Source organism: Lolium rigidum, chromosome 5 (assembly GCF_022539505.1).
Source record: "Lolium rigidum isolate FL_2022 chromosome 5, APGP_CSIRO_Lrig_0.1, whole genome shotgun sequence".
Classification (NCBI taxonomy): Eukaryota; Viridiplantae; Streptophyta; class Magnoliopsida; order Poales; family Poaceae; genus Lolium; species Lolium rigidum.
Window position 1 is genome coordinate 28,991,064 of NC_061512.1, and position 23,730 is coordinate 29,014,793.

The following is a 23,730-nucleotide window of genomic DNA, read 5'->3' on the forward strand; positions in this document are numbered from 1 at the left end:
TTACACACGCGTGGGGGTGAGCTCGGAATTGGGCCCGAATTCCAAGATCCAATTCCGAGCGCAACCAAACAGCAGAATTGGCCTTTTTGGTCCTTAATTCCAATTCCGAGCCTCAATTCCGCGCAACCAAACAGGGCATAAGTGAATAATAGCCCTCCATTTACGTCCATCTAAAGGCTAAAAAAAAATACTTCTCTCGAAGACGTGAGCAGTATGTATCATACCTCTACCAATTTTCGCACCAAAAAAGAAAAAGGCCGTAGCCGGGCCCCAGTCCAGTAGACGCCCCAGCCCATGTGCAATCCCTGGGCAGCGCTGGAGGGGACGGGATCGCACTAACCCTCGTTCTTCCTGAGCTCGCTGGGTGGGATGCCGCCGATGATCATTCGCTTTCGCAACTCCAGCGCCACAGCCGCCGCGGCCCCTACCTCGCTCGCGAAGGTGGCCGATTTCGTTGCGCGGTTCCACGTACCGGCTCTGCAGTGGCGCGGGAGATGGTAGGAGGGTGACGAAGTAACTTTGGGAAGCGGAATGGAAGGAGGAGGCGTCGCTGGCGCGTGTTTTGGTGGTCAAAGGCGTCGCTGATGCTTATCCTTCTCCGGCGTCGCTCCTTCTTGCTCCTCGTGGCCCTGCGGCGTCACCTGGTGCGTGTGTTGCGACGGGCCGCCGCACACCGGGGAGGAGGGGTCCCCTGGCTACGTCGAGCCCGCGCCCGCCAGCTACGACCTGGTAAGCAACTAATCATCCATCCATTTTATCTAGGCTCTTACAGATTTGTGATCGTCCTCTACGAACCATAGCATCAAGGGTTGGTACCATTAGCCTCAGATTTATTACCGAATTGTAGTTTGAAACACAAACATCTTTCTAATTAGAGCGTTTTGCTTACATATTATATATTGAACTGTTATGCTTGGTGCGGTTGCAAAATGTCTGTGTTATCAGTAATCACATTGTTCAATCGTGTGGTATATCCTGAATTAAAATGAACCTGTAGCTGAGTGAGCATCCTCGTCAACACTATTAACAAAAAAAAACAAGTGATCACTAGTTGTACTTAGTCAACTAGCAAGGTATACCGAATAAGATATAATAATATGCTGCTAGTTCATTGAAGTACTTTTGCCTTTTGGCTAAAATTAGGTATCACCAAGAGGAGATCAAAGTTGCTCAAAACTTCAGGGGATAGTCCAGTATAGAAAATTAAAGAGCATTTACCTTGCATCGAGTTAGTAGCCATATGTACCTTGCATAGTTGTGATGTAGTGCAAATGTTCCATGGATTAAGCACACTAAGATGAAAACAGAGCCCACATATTCTTTTCATCTTGTTTCGCTAGTATTCACTGTCACTGAATGTCATAAAACTGCGAAATAGCTTTGGTTTTGCTGCCCTGGCCCAATTCATCATTATTATTGAAAATTAAAATCAATGGCATGACATAGATAAGGGTGTACTACTGTAGTAGTAAGCTGTGTATTTGCCTCCATGGTTTGAATGAAATAGAGAATTAGAAGTAAACACGGAGTTCAGTAGTTGTAATTTACCTTGGTGATGGGATATCTGAGCAGATCATTTTAACCGTTGAATGCTGCAAGTTGCTTAATTTTCATGTTAATGTCTGATTTATCAGTGCTTTGTTTCTTGCACCCAGTATGTTCATCAACAGAGCCATTTCAACCTCCTCCTGCTGGTCCATCTTTAACTAGTTGGCTGACAAATGTTGCTGTTTCATCATCTATTCAGTCTGCTAGTGTGGCCGCATCATCAATGTTTGTTCCGCCAAATCAAGGTATAAATACCTTTGTGTTGACATGCATGGAGCGGCTCGTTTTACTCATCTTTGCACCAAAATTGACATGGCGTGGCAAGATCGACGACACAGGTCCTGGTCTTCATGGCGAGGCATGATTGGAGTTTGCTATGAACAACTTGTCTAGTGGCAAGATCGACGACACAGGTCCTGGTCTTCATGGCGAGGCATGACTGGAGTTTGCTATGAACAACTTCTCTACGGTGTTTAATTCAGTTTGTAATGTTTGGTACTGTTTATGTTTAATTCAGTTTGGTACTAGTGTTTAATCCAATTTGTCATTCGGTTTGAGATAGAAAGCTAGCAGCTAAGTTTGTTTAATTCATATTATTCATTTTTGTATTTTCATTGTGCCTGGGAATATGTAAATTAAATTTGGACTTCAGTAAGCTGACCTATTCTGATGTTACAGTTGAGCCAAATTCTGAAGTTGGGCCAAATTTTGACTGCATATAAGCTGAACGACTCAAAATGTCTTGTTTGACAACAAATAAAAAGGAAAGCTATTTTGACAGCACCATATGTGAAACATATTCGCGGTTGACATCGCTCCAAATGTCAATGTTTAACAGCAAATAAGTACCAAGTACAATAACCTAAATAAGTAGAATTTTTTGCAAGCACATTTAGTTTCAGCAACAAATAGATCATGTAATAACATTGCAAAACTGCTACCACAAGTACGAGTGCATGGTTATGCTTGTCCTCAAAATCCTTCACGGACCATTCTCCGGTACTCGCACTCAGCTCAGATCGTTTTTGAAGTTCTTTTTGGTTCAGGTCTTTCGAAGTTCCCCAATGTACGGTATCCTTCTTTAAAGCACGTGTAAAGCTGCCTGAATCGAGTCTGTATGCTGGCAAACACTTCACCTCCTCCTTCCAAACACTGAAACCTTTGACCTTTGTGTGCTTATTATAAAACTATATCCTTCGTCCTCACTTCTAAAGGTCTTGCTAACCACAAGGTGATACTTGCTCCTCCTCGCCATTGCCTTGACAATCCATGTCTGATAACCACAAACATAAAAATAAGATTCATGTTACTAGTCAAATAAATCATGTCTTACAAAAAAGGATTTATAATATACTCCACTCAACACAGCACAAATGTATCAGTACAATACTTTGTTTCTTCATTACAAAAAAAAGCTCTATAATATACTTCACTCAACACAGCACAAATATATCAGTACAAATGTACAATACTTTGTTTCTTCATTGCCAAAACAATTCTACTTGCCTAGAAAAAATATCATAGAACAGTACATATTCTTATTTACAGTACCACGCATCTGCATGTAGCTGCATATGAATGTCGGTTCAGTAGGTTAAACAGAAAGTAGGTAGCATGTAGAATTTCACTAAAGGCACACAAAATGCCAGATTATTGCTCAGAAATAACAGCTACAGATTCCAATTAGCTGTGCAATTATGTCTGCTCTTCCTGATTCGAGAATCATGAAGTTTCATCGCGAGAGGAATTAGCCAGGAGAGAGTTGAGCTGTACTTTTTTACATCAATCATGGACTGTTATCAGAAGGACATGTGACGTTCTGCTTCACAGATCATATCATGTGAGCTTGTAATAACAATCGATCATGGACTGTTTTCCAAGGAGGTCTGATGTCGCTGTCAATGCTTGCGCACACTAACCCTATCAATGTGGCGATTGCGTCGCTCGCTGGTAGACGTGACGGCGGAGTGAATGGGGCGGGCGGTGGAGTCGCTAATGGATAAGGCGGCGGCGTACCTGCTCGATGTGGCGGCAGCGGTCGCTGGTGTGGCGGCGACGACGTCCCTGGTCGTGTGGCGGAGGCAGCGGCGATCGCTGGTGTGGCAGCAGCGGAGGGGATGAGGCGACTACGTCCCTGATCGCTGGTTTGGCGGAGGCAGCTTCGATGCTGGTGTGGCGACGGCGGAGTGGATGAGGCGGCGGCGTTACTGTCGCTGGTGTGGCGGCGGCGGCGCTCGCTCGTCTGCCAAGTTTGCTTGGTCAACTCTATTACTAGCTAATTGATGGACTGGGCCCAATTACTTCTATAAATGTTCCTAGACTACCCGGCCAACCAGCCATCCAAGAGGGGCAAAATAATCTGGTTCGTCCGTTCCACTTTGCACAGTAAAACTTCAATCCCGCTTTTCACTGCAGCCGTTCGATTGGTGAATTCCTCGTTCACGTTGGCTCAAGGCTGAAAAGTCTATGACAAGTAGGCCCTCCCGTACGTGGGGTCGTGTGGTTGAGAGTAGAGGGCTGCTCCTCAGGGTACGTGATTTCTGCCCACCGAGGTGAAAACCTAGGCATCCCGAGCAACTCCCGTCCCCCAATCGGGCCGCCTCCTTCCTCCTCCCCCAGTCCCCGAGCCGCCTCCTTCTCCTCTCGTTTGCCCGCCTCCTCTCCTCCTCCCCAATCCATGGTCAAAGTTGGCGCACCGCCTTACGCCGCCTCTCCCCGGGATGGATCGACCGGCAGGAGCGACGGCGCACTCCTCTCGGAGGTGGCTGGATGCAGGAGCCGCCGGCGGCAGGGAGGACGCCGCGGCTGGAAGCGGCGGCGGCCTGCAGCGCGCGCCGAGCGATGGGACGCCTAGACGCACCAGCGGCGATGGAAGGCAGCGCTGAGCGACGGGGGCGGTTGGACGCGGCAGCAGTGGAGGCATGGAGCGTGCCCGAGCGAGGAGTGGTCGTCGGCGGCTGGTTCCCTGTGTACCCATCGGTAATGGTTCCACGAATCCAACCTACAGGATTTTTCTTTTCGTTTCTTAGGTTCTATGGCAGATTTACCTCACCCTTGGCCTTTTTAGTTGGTATTAAGATCTGAAGTAGTCTCCATCCACATGCTTCCAGGACTGCCTGCAGTACCTCTCATCTTCCTTCCGATCAAATTGTGCCAATAGGTCAGTACTAAAGATCCTCCTGAACCATATCTTTACCCCCTTTTCTATTGCAGATTTACCTCACCCTTGGACTTTTTAGTTGGTCAGGTTATGTGCTTGCACGTGTGTGTATTATTTGCTAGATCCGAAGTATTCTCCACGAAATCATTGTCCTTTTTTCGAGCAAAAAATTTCATAGCTGCGTCTTTGTGATTTAGTTCACACGCATGAGGTTGCATCCCATAGTTATACTGAATTTGAGCATTCTCCTTTTAGCCCCTTTATTCCTGATTCCCCATGGCAAGTTCATGTCTGCCTGTGCAGTTCATACTTAAATGACCCCAGATTTATCTGTTTGCAGTTCATATTTTGAGTTTTGCATCATGATATTATCCTACATATTGAGCTAAATGAACACCTTATGAAGGTAACATTGTTGGTTACGTTATAGCTATGCACGTACTAATGTATTTGACCCCAATCCAGAAGTCACATTCGACGAGGGTTCTGATCAGATACACGAAGGCTTGGTTGCAGTGGCTATTTTATTTTGTCTACTGGAATATTGCCATGAGGAATTATTCACAGGCTTATCTTGTGGTGTGTATGTGTTGAGTGTACTCCATCATGAGCAAGGTCAGATACTCATATTTAATAACTATGGTTGCACATGCAGGACCATTTTACCGGCTCTTGTAAATATATGAAGATTAGTATTAGGGCTTTGATGTGCTTATCTTAAATATTATGAATCTCCAGCACACACGAGGCCATCAGTATAACCATCCATTCTTCTATTTGTACACTAGATTTGTCTTCTGGAATCCACTACTGATGTGAGCTTTCGAAAAGGGGACTCGAGCAAACTTTTGGAGTACAAAATAGATCTTGTAGAAGCTCTATTCTACTCATTCCCCTGAAACATTGGACATGTATTTTCTCCAGATATTGTAGGTGTCTTATGCCAGTCATGGAATACCCTCTAACCTTGTTCTTATTTTTCTTCTAGATAGCCTACTTTGTGGCTAATCTTTCAGGCCTAAAGAGAATATTATTTTGAGTTGCTTATGTCTGTTGTCATGAGAAAATTGGAACGTGTGGTGCAGATTCAAAGAAATGGAGGTTTTGCTCGACAAGCTCTTTGTGCTCAAGCTCTGAAGCTGTTCATATTGCAACAAGGTGATGCTTTGTAACCTGCCAATATCCGCTCCCAAACTATCACATCATGTTAGCTGTTTAGAAGTGTTAATTATTATGGTCTTTAGCTGGCACTTACAAAACCTTGGAGGTTTCTGCAGTTCGGTGATTTATTTGTGATGAATGTAATACTCCCTCCAGGTCAAAATAATTGTGAGTTTAACCATTTAGTCATATGTTATTCATTTTCTAACTTCCATTACGTACTGGAATTTTCCTTGGGTGCGAAGTTACTCAACCTGGTCTCTTTTCATGTTCTAGAGCTCTAATTGGCATGTTGCTACTGCTTTTAACTCCTGAGTGAACTACTTTGTCCCCTTGGCTAGCTTCGTTGTCGGCGTGCATATATATGGTTTCTAGCTTGGCATGTGAAGAATCCACTTACAAGCTATTTCCCTACCTTTCTTCAAATCAAACCATTGTTGATTTCATTTACAAATCATGTTTATTCATGTATCTCATATGTACATCCATCTTGTTTAGTTAAAGGCCATTCTTCTCTTTTCTCCTTGCGTGTTAGTTACTTATTCTTAGAGAGCATTGCTTGATTTCCTTCTTCTAGCTTTCTTCTGTTTAATGGAAAGGATTCTTAAAAGTTAAAGGTGCACCTCAATTATTTGTATTACCTTGCAGCTTTCTTCTGCATAGTTGTGCTCCTATTGGAATATATATGCTAACGTGGTACATTATTGGTCAGGCTTCTGCACGTCTAAGTGTTGTTTATGGTGGTACCTATGTGCTAAATAAGCCAGATGGCCAGGTAGTTCTTATCCCTTCTGTGATAATCATGCATTGTGGTACCATAGTCATGCAGTCTTAATAATACCAATAAATTGATAGATTTACAATAGAAGTTAAAATTTTCCTTTCCTTTATGTGATAACCTTGCTCGTGATAATTATCTGCAATGGCAATAGAACTTCAAAGGTTTCTTTCCTCTATTTGCTGATTCTTTGCATTCAACTCATGCCAGATTAAAGTGAAGCATGGATGACCCCGAATAATTGGGAAACAAGAAAAGTAGAAGCATTCTACCAGTATCCTCTTGTTTAAAGTGTCCTAATATAACTTCTAACTAAAAATAGTACAATAATTGATCCTGGCTTCCATCGTTTTTTCGTCTAACTGTGCCTTTTCTGAATTATCTAATTAGTGTTTAAGCTGAGCCTTTCCTTCCCTCCAGTATTGTTTTGATATTTCCAGAACATGGCTTCTCCTGATAACTACATGTTTCTGCATTTCAGTTCAGATCTCCGAGTTTCTTCTTGGGTGCCCTATTTCACGATGTTGAAGGGAGAATGCATTTGGTTTATATTCCAGGTGTCGTCATCTATACCAAGCAGCTAGACAGTATGTATCCTCCAAACTTGGTTTGATCGTTGCAATGGAACATGGTGCTTTCCTCTTACTATTCTGAAAAGCCGTAACTCTGCATTTAAGAAGTGATTGTCTTCACGGACGTATAGATGAGTTAGAATGGTGACTAGCACTCGTGTGTTGAATATAACACTCCCCTTTATCAGATGCTTTAGTACAGACTATTGATATAAGAGAAAAGGCAAGTTATGTCTTTTTGTAACCTTTGTGGGTGACATGACTAACTATTGTACTCTCTCTGTCTCTAAAAAAAGCTGCTCAACTTTGTGTAGATATGGAGGTATATATACATGTTTTAGTTATAGATACATCCATATCTACAAAAAGTTGAGCACTTCTTTTATTTTGTCTCACTTCCCTTAGAAAAAATATAAAAAGTCAGAAATTCTGCAGTCTTGATTTCAAGATGTGAACTAGCTGTCTTGAAGTGATTCATATAATTGGAATTTTTTTTTGCGGGGCATATAATTGGAACCTGAATTGTGTAAAAACTGAATTTTATAAAAAATACTTATCTTAGCAGTCCCCTTTATTTGTATTAAGATTTTGATTCATATAATCAGAACATATAAACAGTTCCACAGTTTTGAGTTGAATTAGCTGTCGATATGCTTTTTGTGAGAACTATGTACATGTGCTCAAGATGATAGGATATGAAGCTGCCCTATACTTTAAGGTTATATGTTTTAAATTCTTTTGGGAGAAGATGCTGCAGCAGTCATACAATTCAGGTTTGGAAAGATTAGGAATGAAAATAGAGGGGCCATACACATACAAGATCATTCAAAGCTGTGCTGAATGAAATCGTAATCGGGAAGGCATTGAACTGAAATCATGTTCTTGTTTAGTTATGCCATAAATTTATTTGGTCTGGTTGTAGATGGTTCCCTTTAACTTGGTACTACCTATTTAGAAGTGTTCACGGGAAGTTTCTTCCCTGCACGCTATAAGATTAAAAAATGATCAATTAGTTTACTTGTTTCTTGCTGTCATTTTAATTGAGGTGATGCTTAAATAATCTGGGATTTTTACGATGGATAGTGGTTTATCTACAAATCTAATAGTTTGATAGGCATGTGCCCATTATGATGATAGGTTGCCTCAAATGATTTAAATTTACATCAAATGAGGCAAACATGAGGCCGATTTCATTGTGTTGGGAGGAGGTGCAGTGATTTTGCCGCACTTTTTTCTACCTAAAATACTTCTTCAGCACCGTTATTTTATTGTGTTAATGTCTTTGCAACCTGAATTTTGTACAGGTAGTGTCGATCCCGGTTCTGGGGAATTGATTTGGGCAACTTTTGAAGTTTGGTTCTAAAGATATTTTTGTGCAAGTGGCCAATTGATGTTACGCTTATTTGAAAGCCAAGCCTGGTATGTCTCGGCTCTTGTTTTCTATTATGCATTTCTTCAGAAAAATATATTACTCTCTGGGCTTGATGATTTGGGTAACAAGTGTTTAATCTTCTAGAATTTGGTACAAATTAAATTTTAGTGTGTTCTCGAGTAGGCGAGTAGCTGCTTGTCTGTTATTTACTTCTTATTTTAGTTTAAAGTTTTTTATGCTTCATTTTCCTCGGTGATGTGTAAGAAGTTTAATTTATGCCAGAATCTGTATATGAGTCCCTGCACATCCATTCTAATTAAGAAAAGAATATTTACACTCCACTATGTATGCATGAACTACTATTAGAGAGCTCTTATTGCCAAACAGGTCCAGCAATGTACACCAAGTGTACACCACTTGGTATGCCAGCTAATTTGTTGCTTTTAGGATGTAACATGTGCTGTAGGTGGCTTAATACAGATACAAATAATATGTTCTTTTTTACTCATGAACAACAAGTACTCAGTTTTTCAGTGTACCTGCAACCCAGTTCGGCAGCAACAAGAGCACATGGTATTTTCTCTGTCAGTATATCACAATTTAATTATGTTTATAGGTGTGCCTACACTGCAATAATCAGAGCCGGAATCAGTTAGGTGGTGTCAGTTCTTGATTGTGTATGACTGATTATGCCAAGGTCTTTAATCTACCTTTTGTTCGCTCGATAGAGGTTTCCTAGGATACTCAATCTCTGCATGTCTTACACGCATCGGCCAACTTTGTGTTCGCCGATGACCGTTACCTCCGCGACATTAGCTAATTTTTCCAGCGTACAGATTTTAGTAGACAAAATGAATGTTGGTATGAACGATTTTTCAGACCAGAAAACACATAAGAGCCTGTGAGACCAGGGGGAACCAGTATGCATCTTGTTTGGAATGCATTTGGCCAGCTGCCATGGATGTGGTATGGTGGCATTACAAAAATTTCTAATTTCTTCATGCTGGGTAGTGTGCTGTATAACACCTTGGCTTGCTTGCTTCTTCATGTTGTGTAGTGCTACAAAGGAAAATGATCAATTAGTGTACTTGTTTCTTTCTGTCATTTAATTGAGGTGATGCTTAAATTATCTGGCACTGTTTGAAATACTACAGAAATAGATGCATGTATATTTGCCTTTTCCGTAGATAAAGCACCTTTATTTGTCTACTTCACCGTTTGATTTACACTCATTCACAACACAGTACAGTTGTTTACTTTACCATGTGATTTCCGGTGAGCTTCACACTCACATCCGTAGTTGATTATGTTCCCTGTAGAAAATTCATAGTAGCAGTGGTCTGAGGATTATAATTTATCTGATGTGCTATGCTTTGTTATGTTAATGGATTTGACAAAGATAATGATGACCCAAGCATGTTTTATTTCATAGCTGTGGAACTCTAAGCAAGGTGCAGTTCCCCTCCAAGTTCCCTCCAAGTGTGCAGCGTGTGATTCGCCATGTCGAGGAATGCTGCATTTACTTGCATATAATTCTCCCTTTTTTTGTAAAATTAGAGCTTAAATCAGCTAGCCAGTGGCAGCTAAATGCCCAGGTAGGTTGAGATGTTGATGGAGCTGATAAAATCTATTACTTTATGAATTAATGATTGCTGGTATCACTAGGATAGTAGTTAATGAATCTTGAAATCATGCCTCGCTATGCATAATTTTGCTGATTGGTATAACCATGTTATCTACGATATTGGTTGCTGTTTTGGGTACTACCTCCAATTCATATTACTTGATGCTAAAATGGATGTATCTACAACTAAATGTGTCTAGATACATCTATATTAACATCAAGTAATATGGGCCAGAGGGAGTACAAGAAAATAAAGATCCGGGGCAATGAAAGCATCCTTATTTGTAGTTGAACAATCATGATATGTTCTGAATTTGTAGTTGAAAATAAAGATCTGGGCCACTTCTCATGTTGTTTTGCAATCATGATATGTTCTGAATTTCTATTGGAAGGATGGTGATGATGTTGCTCTCAGGACAGCCTGGCAGAAGATGAAGCGGCCGATTACCTGAAATTATTTTATGGTGTAGCTTACTAATAATCCAAGACATCTCTATTGCTTGGTTCATTGAAATCTGGTATACAGTTGAGTTTATGATGACATTATTGTCACTTTACTTGCAATATAGTATTATTGCTGCTTAAAATTTACATTAATTCTTAGTATTTCTTTTCCATTCATGTAAACAATGTACCTTCAAAATACTTACTATGACCTATAGTAGATATCGCTAATTCACTCCAGCTTTGTACAAACTGGTCGACACTTCATATGAATCGAAGAGAGTGGTCTATGGAAACACAAATGCTTCCTTAGAACTAAGTTCATATGAATCGAAGAGAGTGGTTATATAACACCATGCATAAGACTTGTAAGTACTGGCCCTTGATTTTCCCCTTGCGTTTCTTTTGGCGCGTGCTTACCTACAGAAACACGGAGGTTTAAGTTGTTCTGCTGAACTGCGGTACAATTAATTGTATTGTTCTTTGTTTGTTGCCTGGCTCGGCTTAATTGCAATTGTTGCAAAAACTAACCAAAATTCGACTTAGAATAGCTGCATAAGGGGGTGGAAGAGGGTTGGAAGAGGAAGAGGAGGATGTAGGAGTGGAACGAGGCGTTGAATTGGGGGATGATGTTGGGAGAAGTTTATACTTAAATCAGCTAAACTTATGGTTTAAATCTTAATTTGATTCTGCCATTTGCGCGATAGCGCAACAGGTCATCTAGTTACTTCTATAAATGTTCCTAGACTACCCGGCCAACCAGGGCATCCAAAGGGGCAAACCTTCGTTGGTCGTCCGATCGGTGCTGGACAGTAAATTTTGCCTCCCGCAGCGATTGACCACCGTCCATTTTACCTCTTCCTCGTTCACGTTAGCGCTGTGCTGAGAAGTCTATGACATTTGGGGTCTTCTTTGAGTGGGGTCGCGTGGCAGAGGCAAGAGGGCTCGTGCTGTGAGTCTGTCATTTCTCTTGGCTAAGCTGAAAACCTAGACACCACGATTGGCTCCGCTTCCTCCTGTCTTCCCCAATCCGCCGCATTCTCTCCTCCTCCCATTTTGCCCAACTCAGGTCGCCCAGGAGGTCGGAGCACAGTGGACCGCGCATCGACCTCGCCGCTCCTCTTCCGAGCGTTGGAGAAGCATGGTCGGGAGGCAGCGCGGGCGCCGCCGCCTCGTGCCTTGCTCGGGCCGCTGCGTAGAGCGCCAGGAGGCCATGGTAGCCACCGGTCGGCTACCGGTCGCGGGCATCAGGCCGTGGCCGCATCAGCCGACGGGCGGCTGGACGCGGCAGCGACGGCTGGATGCAGCGGTGGAGGCTCACCGGACGGCCGGACGCGCGGCGCTGGCTGGACGCGGCGATGGATGGACACGGCGGGTGTAACGGCAACGGCGATGGCGCATCCCCGGCTCCGATTCGCCCGCCACCTGCGCTGGAAGCGGGAGCCGACGGCGGATGCTGGACGCGGCAGAACTGCGGCAAGGATACGCGGTCAGGCGCAGTACGGGATTCTCCCTCGTCTCTCTCGCTCTTCCTCTTTACCTATCTCTCTCAGATCTCACTCTTGTTTCTCACTTTTCAGCTGCAGGGAACGGTGGTGGAGTAGGTGTGAGTCAAGGACGGCTAGGATCCGGGGCAGGGCCGGCCAAATCGTGGCGGGCGGCGGATTTCGACAATACAGGGACATCAACGGCAAGCACTGCTGGTTTTAAGACTCCAAGGTGGGCTTCAGGAGAGCTTTTCCCAAATCCCAATCTCAATACAGTAGCATTTAGTTATTGTTACGTATTAGCTAAGAGCTCCTAATAGTTTGTTTTTCCTATTTGCAGCTACTATTTTAGTAAAATATTTGATGTGCTAAAACAATAATGCGGAGAGAAGTCGTTTCTCCAATGAAAAATAATAGGTACAGATTTTTGTTTTGTTTTCAGTACCATTTTAGGCTTCAGTTAGCCGAAAAGGAATATATCGACCAATGTTGGACCATGTGGTTGTGCTTATCATGGTCAATGAGGTGGCTGAGGCAAATTAGTAATACAACAGCTAGATGAGTGGCGTATACTAGATTGTTGCAGTAGGTACATAATTGATATATTTGCTTCCCTCATTTGCAAGTGGCCCTTATTTGAGATGATTTTCACTAGAAACCTGATATCGTGTTGTGTATACCAGATTGTTCAGTAGGTATGATTGATATGTTTGCTTCCCACATTTGCTTGTGGCCCTAACTTAAGATGATGTTCATTGGAAACCTAATAGAGTAAAATTAGATTATCGTGTAAATCCGCTGTCAATTGCTACATCTTCCAGTTTATGATGTATCTTTGTTCAAGGAGTGCTTACTAGAGAGGGATGTATATAATTGAAATTTCATTTCAGTTGTATATTTTACTTTATAAGGCACTATTTTGTTTTTTCTGAAACCTACCGTATCTTATGCAGCTCAAGAAGGTGATTTCAGATCTTCCTTGTGAGGTACTTCAAAAAGTATGTGTTCTCATACGAGATGCAGCCCTATTCCCATACCTTTGTTTATGAGATTTGATTTTGTGACATGTTTGTCCTTTTTAGTGGCTGAGGTGCGTTGAATTTTATGGAATGAATTCCTAGGCACCAACAGAAGGATTTGTGCAATGGTGTAAGTTCCTACTAGCTCTGAATCTTGAATGCTTACATTATGGCACTATCAAATCTCAGGTTTTTGTACCCATTGAGTTGTTGTAGGTAACAAGTTTGGTGTTGAAAATAGCGTTTATTTCTGTGATGTTTCATTCGTGAAGGATGCCAATGATGCACAATGAGGAGATGGTTGGGCCTTGTGGTGTGCTTACGACAGCAGCTCTGCGGTGTTCTCGGCTGTAGTAGGGCGAACTTGCCAGCAAACTCGCCATCTCTTTCCCTAGGTATACCAGCTCTCGCCCCGCTCCCCTCTTCTTTGATTTTGCAATGCTTTTACAATGTTTTATTATCTACTATGTATGAGATACTATTTACAATGCTTTTATTGCCAAACAGGTTCAGCAATGTATGCCAAATGCATACTACTCGGCATGCCATCTTATTTGTTGCTTTTATGATGTAACATGTGCTCTAGGTGAATTAGTACAGATACAAATAATATAGTATTTTTACTCATGAACAAGTACTCATTTTTTTTTAGTTTGGCTGCAACCCTGTGCTTGCTTGTTTTGCGATTACCCACCAATTATAACTCATCGCCGTGTTCAGGTTCAAACTCCCGATGAGGTTCTGCAGCGCTGATATCAACCTCACCAGAGGCATTCGCCGCCTCTCTTCCCCTGCAGTTTACTGCCGTTGCTTCACCTGTGGAACTTCGCCAGAAACGCCGGAAAAGAGAATAGCCGCTGCATCTTGGAGACCCTCACCCATAGTCGCAGTCCCATGTTTGCCGGTAATTTACTTCGATTAGGATTCTTTCTCTTGTAGACTTTCCTCTTTTATGTGATTATAATTCTCATTGAATTGAAGTGTAAATAATAGTATTGACCTGCTTGCTTTGGCCATCTTTTTCCATGTATTACTTGGTTGATATGCTTTTGGCCATTACTTTTTGAAGTGAGGTTTACTCATTCAATGGAGATCTTGCAGCATCCTCCAACTTTTATTTAGTATCGCATCAGAAAGTCAGTTTTCTTTGTGCATTGATGCATATGCATGCAAAGATATGACCGGAAATGTTATCTACAGGTTTTAGTTCCTCCATTTTATTCTGGATCCAACTTTGTGTCAGCATCATTTGTTGTATGGATTTCAAGCATAAATAGCAGAAACTGATTGGCGTGTATGATCATTGGCCAATTCTGCTGCCTGGTATGTTAACTAAAACAACATATATTTGTAGATATATGGGAATCTAACCTTGTGTTTACTAATGAAAAAATAATTTTCCAGGTGATCACTCGCTTGCCGTCACCTGAAGGACCTAACCTGAGGTTTCACATGCTTCATGAACTTTTACTCAAATGATCAAAGAATTGCGGGTATAATTATAATACAAGATCACCCAGTTTACTCTTCCTCCTTTTAGCCACACCTCCTTAGTGCGTTCATCTACTTTTTAATTTGTCACAGATGGTGCTACTCGATTTTACAATTGAAATTCCTTTTTAGCTCTAATTGCATGTTTCTACTTGATTTAGCACCCCCAAGTGAACTCCTACAGGCTGGTTTCTTGCTTAGCCTGTGAAGAATCCGCTTATTATGTATTTCCTTACTTTTTCTTCAAAACTCACCATTGTTGATTTCCTTCTTTCTATCATTTGTGCATCCATCACATGTTCAGTTAAAGGATATTCTTCTCCTTTTATCCTGCCATTTTTTAGTCTGCCACAAGCAATTGGGTACAATCATATTTACAGAGGACATTTAAAAAAATCTGCTTATTCCGAAGTCAGGTTATACAATTTCTGATGCAATGCTATTAATTGTTTGTCTCTCTTATTTTATTTACTTCACGGTGCGGATAACTCAAAATTTAATTTGTTATTTTAATATACAGGAGCTAATGTGGATATACATTTCATTTCAAAAACTTAGAGGGTGGCTTGCTGTTTGATGTTATGATTATGAAGCTGCAATTCACCAATTTATCCCTTCTCAGGAGGTAATTCTTTTGCTTTGACCTGAAGCAGTAGTGATAGTGATTACAGGAGGATAGCATGGTTTTCTAATCAGTTATCCCTTCAATATGACTATTTTATGTAGATCAGCAACATTATGTCACATTGCAGGTTTGTGTGTGATGCAGCTTTCACGTGTTTGGAGCCTTTAGCCTTGCCTGGTCATGCACGTTTCTTACAGTGTCAGTCCCGCATTCATTTCTTGAAGAAGATGATGATTCTGTGAATAGTTGGTCTTGGTCATGTCTGTCAATGGATGAAGCACGCAGCTCTGTTTGCTTTGGGGTATTGCTATCCACCTGCCATCGGAAGATGGTGCTGGAGTGTTTGATGGTATTTCTCATATTGATATCATCACTCCCAACTTAGATATGCTTCGGCAAGTAATTTACTTTATGAGCTTGTAGTAGAATTAACTGAAGGATGCGATATGTTGTTCTTCTAAAAATGTGTAACTATAGTAGTTCATGATCACATACATCCTCACCTCACCCACAAAAGAGGGCACATCGAGCTGTTATTCCTTCCAATCTTCCAGATCTGTATCTCTTGCACGTGCTCATGTCTTGTTCACCTAGATAAATTTGATTGCCTTGGGTAATGTTTGATCTATCTTCTCAGTAGTATCCGACTCATTAGGTTTTGTGATAATGTTTTTTTTTGTAACAATCTGATAATGGTCTTAACCCAATGCGAGCTATTGTACAATATTTAAATCTTTGTACATAATTTTTTAATCAGTGTGCTTGACAACCCCGTCCTCCAGCACTTGCATAGTCAGTTATGCCAGCCTGATTCTCCATTTCCTTTGCTTGATATATATGTTTAGCTCATGTAGCATCAGGTTGGGGGATTTATTTCAAAAGTGAGCTCAATGAGACATCAATTTTTTTAAAATAGAGGTACAAAAGTAAGATTATTAGCTACGTGCTATGCTTCTTGTTGTTTATGCGAAAGAACAAAATTAGGGCATTAGTCCGGTCTCCCTTCCTCTTCTAACCATTGTTTGTTTACAATGCTGAAATGTTTCAAATTAGTGAGCTTAGTCATGTTCTTGCGGGCTTCCCAACCATTTAGATATATTACTTATATGTGTTTCTTTGTATTCAGATATACATTGAACCAAGTAATACTAAAATATTTTGGGTCAGTGGAATGCCTGAATGCAAATTTTGGAATGCATGACAAGGTTCTTTTGGAGCTTCAGGAGCGAGCAACCAAATTGAAGGAAATAGACTTTGATTGTAAACTATTTAGTTTTTTGTTTCATTGCAGGAGCTAGAAAAGAACATGCAAGTCAAGTGACTGATTTTTGTAGCAGAGATGTTCACGAGGCTAGAAGGTAAACTATGTATGACCATTTATTTACGGTTTTGTGTTCCTGCGATTGGTTACTAACTGATGTGTTGGGTGAGCACATTATTAATTTTATTCTGATGGTATTTGCCAGGAACAACCTTAGTTGAGGCATTTCTACATAAATATGAAGGTAAATGATTAGCTCCCGATGCCTTATATGTAGATTTTAGATGCGGATCATCCTGAAAACAAATTCCAAGTGGTCCCTTAGACTTCAGTAGCATGGTTCTCAGATACTCATATTTAACAACTATGGTTGCACATGCATGACCATTTTACCGGCTATTGTAAATATATGAAGATTAGTTTTAGGGCTTTGACATGCTTATCTTAAGTATCATGAATCTCCAGCACAACTTTGGAGGTTTCTGCAGTTCGGTGATTTATTTGTGATGAATATAATACTCCCTCCGGGTCAAAATAATTGTGAGTTTAACCATTGTTGATTTCCTTTACAAATCATGCTTATTCATGTATCTCATATGTACATCCATCTTGTTTAGTTAAAGGCCATTCTTCTCTTTTCTCCTTGCGTGCTAGCTACTTATTATTAGAGAGCATGGTTTGATTTCCTTCTTCTAGCTTTTTCCATTCTACATTTTTTTTCTTCTGTTTAATGGAAGGATGCTTAAAAGTTAAAGGTGCACCTCAATTATTTGTATTACCTTGCAGCTTTCTTCTACATAGTTGTGCTCCTATTGTAATATATATGCTAACGTGGTACATTATTGGTCAGGCTTCTGCACGTCCAAGTGTTGTTTGTGGTGGTACCTATGTGCTAAATAAGCCAGATGGTCAGGTAGTTCTTATCCCTTCTGTGATAATCATGCATGGTGGTACCATAGTCATACAGTCTTAATAATACCAATAAATTTATAGATTTACAATAGAAGTTAAAATGTTCCTTTCCTTTATGTGATAACCTTGCTCCTGATAATTATCTTGCAATGGCAATAGAACTTCAAAGGTTTCTTTCCTCTATTTGTTGATTCTTCGCATTCAACTCATGCCAGCTTATAGTGAAGCATGGATGACCTCGAATTATTGGGAAACAAGAAAAGTAGAAACATTCTGCCAGTATCCTCTTGTTTAAAGTGTCCTCATATAACTTCTAACTAAAAATAGTACAATAAGTGATCATGGCTTCCATCATTTTTTCGTCTAACTGTGCCTTTTCTGAATTATCTAATTAGTGTTTAAACTGAGCTTTCCTTCCCTCCAGTATTGTTTTGATATTTCCAGAACATGGCTTCTCCTGATAACTACATGTCTCTGCATTTTAGTTCAGATCTCCGAGTTTCTTCTTGGATGCCCTATTTCACGATGTTGAAGGGAGAATGCATTTGGTTTATATTCCAGGTGTCATCAGCTATACCAAGCAGCTAGACAATATGTATCCTCCAAACTTGGTTTCTTTCTTTGCAATGGAACAGGGTGCTTTCCTCTTACTATTCTGAAAAGCCATAACTCTGCATTTAAGAAGTGATTGTCTTCACGGGCGTATAGATGAGTTAGAATGATGACTAGCACTCGTATGTTGAATATAGCACTCCCCTTTATCAGGTGCTTTAGTACAGACTATTGATATAAGAGAAAAGGCAAGTTCTGTGTTTTTTTGTACCCTTTGTGGGTGACATGACTAACTATTGTACTCTCTCTGTCTCAAAAAAAAGTTGCTCAACTTTGTGTAGATACGGAGGTATATAGGCATGTTTTAGTTATAGATACATCTCTATCTACAAAAAGTTGAGCACTTCTTCTATTTTGTCACTTCTCTTAGAAAAAATATAAAAATTTAGAAATTCTGCAGTCTTGATTTCAAGATTTGAAGTTAACTAGCTGTCTTGAAGTGATTCATCTAATTTGAACCTTTTTTGCGGGGCATATAATTGGAACCTAAATTTTGTGTAAAAACTGAATTTTATAAAAAAAAATGCTTATCTTAGCAGTCCCCTTTGTTTGTATTAAGATTTTGATTCATATAATCGGAACATATGAAAAGTTCCACAATTTTGAGGTGAATTAGCTATCGATATGCTTTTTGTGAGAACTATGTCCATGTGCTCAAGATGATAGGATATGAATTTGCTCTATAATTTAAGGTTATATGTTTTAAATTCTTTTGGGAGAAGATGCTACAGCAATCATACAATTCAGGTTTGGAAAGATTAGGAATGAAAATAGAAGGGGCCATACACATACAAGATCATTCAAAGCTGTGCTGAATGAAGTCGTAATTGGAAAGACATTGAACTGAAATCATGTTCTTGTTTAGTTATGCCATAGATTTGTTTGGTCTGATTGTAGATGATGCCCTTTAACTTGGTACTACCTATTTAGAAGTGTTCACGGGAAGTTTCTTCCCTGCACGCTATAAGATTAAAAAATGATCAATTAGTTTACTTGTTTCTTGCTGTCATTTTAATTGAGGTGATGCTTAAATAATCTTGGATTTTTACGATGGATAATGGTTTATCTACAAATCTAATAGTTTGATAGGCCTCTGCCCATTATGATGATAGGTTGCCTCAAACGATTGAAATTTACATCAAATGAGGCATACAGGAGGCCGTTGGATGGGTTCCAATGGTTCAAGTTGTCCTGGCTGCATTAGGTTTCATTGTGTTTGGAGGAGGTGCAGTGATTTTACCGCAGTTTTTTCTACCTAAAATACTTCTTCAGCACTGTTATTTCATTGTGTTAATGTCTTTGCAATCTGAATTTTGTACAGGTAGTGTTGATCCCGGTTCTGGGGAATTGATTTGGGCAACTTTTGAAGTTTGGTTCTCATATATTGGTCCTGAAAGATATTTTTGTGCAAGTGGCCAATTGATGTTACGCTTATTTGAAAGCCAAGCCTGGTATGTCTCGGGCTCTTCTTTTCTATTCTGCATTTCTTCAGAAAAATCTATTACTCTCTGGGCTTGATGATTTGGGTAACAAGTGTTTAATCTACTTTCTCGGTGATGTGCAAGAAGTTTAATTTATGCCAGAAGCTGTATATGAGTCCCTGCACATCCATTCTCATTAAGAAAAGAATATTTACACTCCACTATGTATGCATCAGCTACTATTACAAAACTCTTATTGAAAAACAGGTCCAGCAATGTACACCAAGTGCACACCACTTGGCATGCCAGCTAATTTGTTGCTTTTAGGATGTAACATGTGCTGTAGGTTGCTTAATACAGATACAAATAATATGTTCTTTTTTACTCATGAACAGCAAGTACCCAGTTTTTCAGTGTGCCTGCAACCCAGTTCGACAACAACAAGAGCACATGGTATTTGCTCTGTCAGTATATCACAATTTAATTATGTTTATAGGTGTGCTTGCACTGCAATAATCAGAGCCGGAATTAGTGAGTGGGGCTTTCAACATGATTCTTTGTTGCATCTAGCTCCACAAACCACCTTTATTCAGGTAGGTGGTGTCAGTTCTTGATTGTGTATGACTGATTATGCTAAGGTCTTTAATCTACCTTTTGTTCACTCGATAGAGGTTTCCTAGGATACTTGATCTCTGCATGTGTTATACCCGTCGGCCAACTTTGTGTTCACCGATGACCGGTACCTCCGCGGCATTAGCTAATTTTTCCAGCGTACAGATTTTAGTAGACAAAACGAATGTTGTTATGAAAGATTTTTCAGTCCAGAAAACACATAAGAGCCTGCGAGAGCAAGGGGAACCAGTATGCATGTTGTTTGGAATGCATTAGGCCAGCTGCCATGGATGTGGTATGTTGGCATTACAAAAATTTCTATTTTCTTCATGTTGGGTAGTGTGCAGTATAACACCTTGGCTTGCTTGTTTCTTCATGTTGTGTAGTGCTACAAAGGAAAATGATCAATTAGTGTACTTGTTTCATTCTGTCATTTAATTGAGGTGATGCTTAAATTATCTGGCACTGTTTGAAATACTACAGAAATAGATGCATGTATATTTGCCTTTGCAGCACTAGCATTTATGATACACAACTTGTTGTATTTTCCGTAGATAAAGCACCTTTATTTGTCTACTTCTCTGTTTGATTTACACTCATTCACAACACAGTACACTTGTTTACTTTACCATGTGATTTCTGGTGATCTTCACACTCACATCCGTAGTTGATTCTGTTCCCTGTAGAAAAATTCATAGTAGCAATGCTCTGAGGATTATAATTTATCTAATGTCCTATGCTTTGTTATGTTAATGGATTTGACAAAGATAATGATGACCCAAGCATGTTTTATTTCATAGCTGTGGAACCCTGAGCAAGGTGCAGTTCCCCTCCAAGTTACCCTCCAAGTGTGCAGCGTGTGATCCACCATGTTGAGCAATGCTGCATTTACTCTGAGCAATTTTTTTTTTGTAAAATTAGAGCTTAAATAAGCTAGCCAGTGGCAGCTAAATGCCCAGATAGGTTGAGATGTTGATGGAGCTGATAGGCTTTATTACTTCATGGATTAATGATTGCTGGTATCACTAGGATAGTAGTTAATGAATCTTGAAATCATGTCTCGCCATGCATAATTTTGCCGATTGGTGTAACCATGTTATCTATGATATTGGTTGCTGTTTTGAGTACAAGAAAATAAAGATCCGGGGCACTGAAAGCATCCTTATTTGTAGTTGAACCGGATGACCACTTCTGATGTTGCTTTGCAATCATGATATGTTCTGAATTTCTATTGGAAGGGTGGTGATGATGTCACTCTCTGGACAGCCTAGCAGAAAATGAAGTGTTCGATTATCTGAAATTGTTTTATCGTGTAGCTTACTAATAATCTAAGATATCTCTATTGCTTGGTTAATTATTTCTGGGTATTTCCTTTCCATTCATGTAAACAATGTACCTTCAAAATACTTACTACAAAATACTTACTATGATGCATAGTAGATATCGCTGATTCACTCCAGCTTTGTACAAACTGTTTGTCACTTCATATGAATTGAAGAGAGTGGTCTATGGAAACACAAATGCTTCCTTACAACTAAAGGCATATATAACACCATGGATAAGACTTGTAGGCACTAGCCCTTGATTTTCCCCTGTGTTTCTTTTGGCGCGTGCTTACCTACAGAAACATGGGGGCTTAAGTTGTTCTGTTGAATTGCGGTACAATTAATTGGCTCGGGTTAATTGCAATTGTTGCAAAACTAACCAAAATCTGACTTAGAATAGCTTCATAAGGGGTTGGAAGAGGAAGAGGAGGATATAGGAGGAGTGGAAGGAGGCGTCAAATTTGGGGGGTGATGGAGGGAGAAGTTGTTTATACTAAATAAGCTGAACTTATGGTTTGAATTTTGATTTGATTCTGCCATTTGCGCGATAGCGCAACAGGTCATCTAGTAGTACTAAATTGTTCTCTTCTTTCTTCGTTTTTAACATCTTGCTGGGCTGCCGGGCCGAATCTGTCACACTCAATCCTAACCGTTAAATAAAATCATACCTCTCCCTTTTAGATGAGAAGTAAAAGGTACTGTAAAAGAAGCCCAACAAAAAACTAGTGATACATAATTACAGCAAAGATGTATACGTAGTAATTGATGCATGTGTTTCATTAGTGAGTTACGATCATCCTTCACGCTAACCATTTGCTACAACCAAGCTGGGCTGGTACCTTTTGAACTAATATTTTTTAAACTAATGATGGAACTTTTGATCATCTGGGTACTTTCAATTATATTTTAAAATAACCCTATCTGTTCCTGAATTTTAGACAGCAATAACGTTTGGTCATTGTTTTAGAAATTCATACTTGCAAACCATTCAAGTGTATATCAACCCACTTCCAATTTCGGTACCATCTTGAGTCTGAATTGATGCACATGTCTCATTATCAAGTTTTAGATATGATCATATTTCCGGTCCTACCATTATTTCCTCCATTTTACTCACACGCTTCCAGACATTTTCATGCTTATATATATGCTGGCAAAAATTGGTCTCCTCTCTCATTCCATTTCTTTCTCCCCATCTCTTTTTTTTTTTCTCCAGCGACGCAGTCTAGGTAGTAATAGTATTACAATGCTATATGTCTCTTCCTAGCTACCATCTATTGTGTCATTCTACTTTGCTATCCAAAAGCGCATTTACCTTGGAATGGGAGGTGTTAGGAACCTATCTGTCCTTCACAAGATAAACTATGAGTGACGCCTTAGTGCCCTTGAGGCTTGGTATGGTGAGCCAAGATCATAAGCTGGCGTGGTGATCCCACATTTGTAGTGCCCCATCGGCCTTTTCAGAGGCAGTAGGTTGGAACAAATTGGACAAGGTACAAGCAGAATATGATCACGAGCCGCATCAAGAACACCCTACTCTGCTTCTGCCAGTCATCGGCTCATCACATCCTGCCTACTGAAATCAACCCTTTCCTTGTCTCGCTTGTCATGTGCTGTTAGCTGCTACATGTGTGTGTATCAGCTCGTGTAAATCAACTGGAGAATAGTAAAGGAAGTATAACACACGTTTATGTAGGAACTGATGCACATGTTTCATTAATTTTTTTTTCCGATATGGGAGCATCGCTCCGGCCTCTGCATCAATAGATGCACACAAACCATATCTTTTATTAAAAGAACGAAGTTCAAAATAGTGTACTTATTACAATCATATGGAAGCTAAGGCTGTGACAATAAACAGCCACACAAAGATGAACAACAAACAAAATCTATCCATCTTCAATCGTGAATCCTTCTAGTGTGCCGCCATCCAGTAGCCTGGAAATAGCAATCCCGTGCGAACGTCAAGATTCGGTTGCATCCAATAGCCATAGTATCCCGCTGGTCCTCCGGAAAAAGATACGCCCAAAGTTGGATCCAATGCGCCGCACGAATAATAACCTGCAAAAAATTGGTTCCCTTTTGTTTATTAAACACAATATCATTTCTACTTGTCCATATAGACCAACAAATCGCTGAGATTCCAATACGAATATGTCCTTATCATTCTTTTTCACTCCATTCAACCAATTACCAAACATATTCGTGATATTAGCAGGGGGAGGAATGTTATAAGAAAAATATACCATTCTCCAGATTAATTTTGCAAATGGACAAGATAGAAATAAGTGATCAATGGTCTCAAT

The 23,730-nt window shown here is 40.3% G+C and overlaps 2 long non-coding RNA genes across 14 annotated transcripts; both read left to right on the plus strand.

Annotated features, from left to right (window-relative positions):
- Positions 1–12,123: 12,123 nt before the first annotated feature.
- Positions 12,124–13,505, plus strand: LOC124654264. Of its 2 annotated transcripts, none has more exons than XR_006988284.1 (6): positions 12,124–12,158; positions 12,240–12,378; positions 12,487–12,563; positions 13,100–13,144; positions 13,229–13,295; positions 13,438–13,505. It is a non-coding gene; the product is annotated as an uncharacterized LOC124654264 (long non-coding RNA). The 2 variants fall into 2 exon arrangements; XR_006988285.1 differs by having other exon boundaries at positions 13,382–13,499.
- On the plus strand, positions 13,494–21,152 carry LOC124654262. 12 transcript variants are annotated; one of them, XR_006988283.1, is made up of 13 exons: positions 13,494–13,560; positions 13,886–14,069; positions 14,366–14,488; positions 14,570–14,658; positions 15,177–15,630; positions 16,573–16,639; positions 16,748–16,786; positions 17,393–17,455; positions 17,940–18,015; positions 19,179–19,291; positions 19,388–19,517; positions 19,883–20,080; positions 20,900–21,152. It is a non-coding gene; the product is annotated as an uncharacterized LOC124654262 (long non-coding RNA). The 12 variants fall into 12 exon arrangements; XR_006988282.1 differs by having other exon boundaries at positions 17,945–18,015; XR_006988278.1 differs by having other exon boundaries at positions 15,177–15,281; positions 15,383–15,630; positions 17,945–19,291.
- The last annotated feature ends 2,578 nt before the right edge of the window (positions 21,153–23,730 follow it).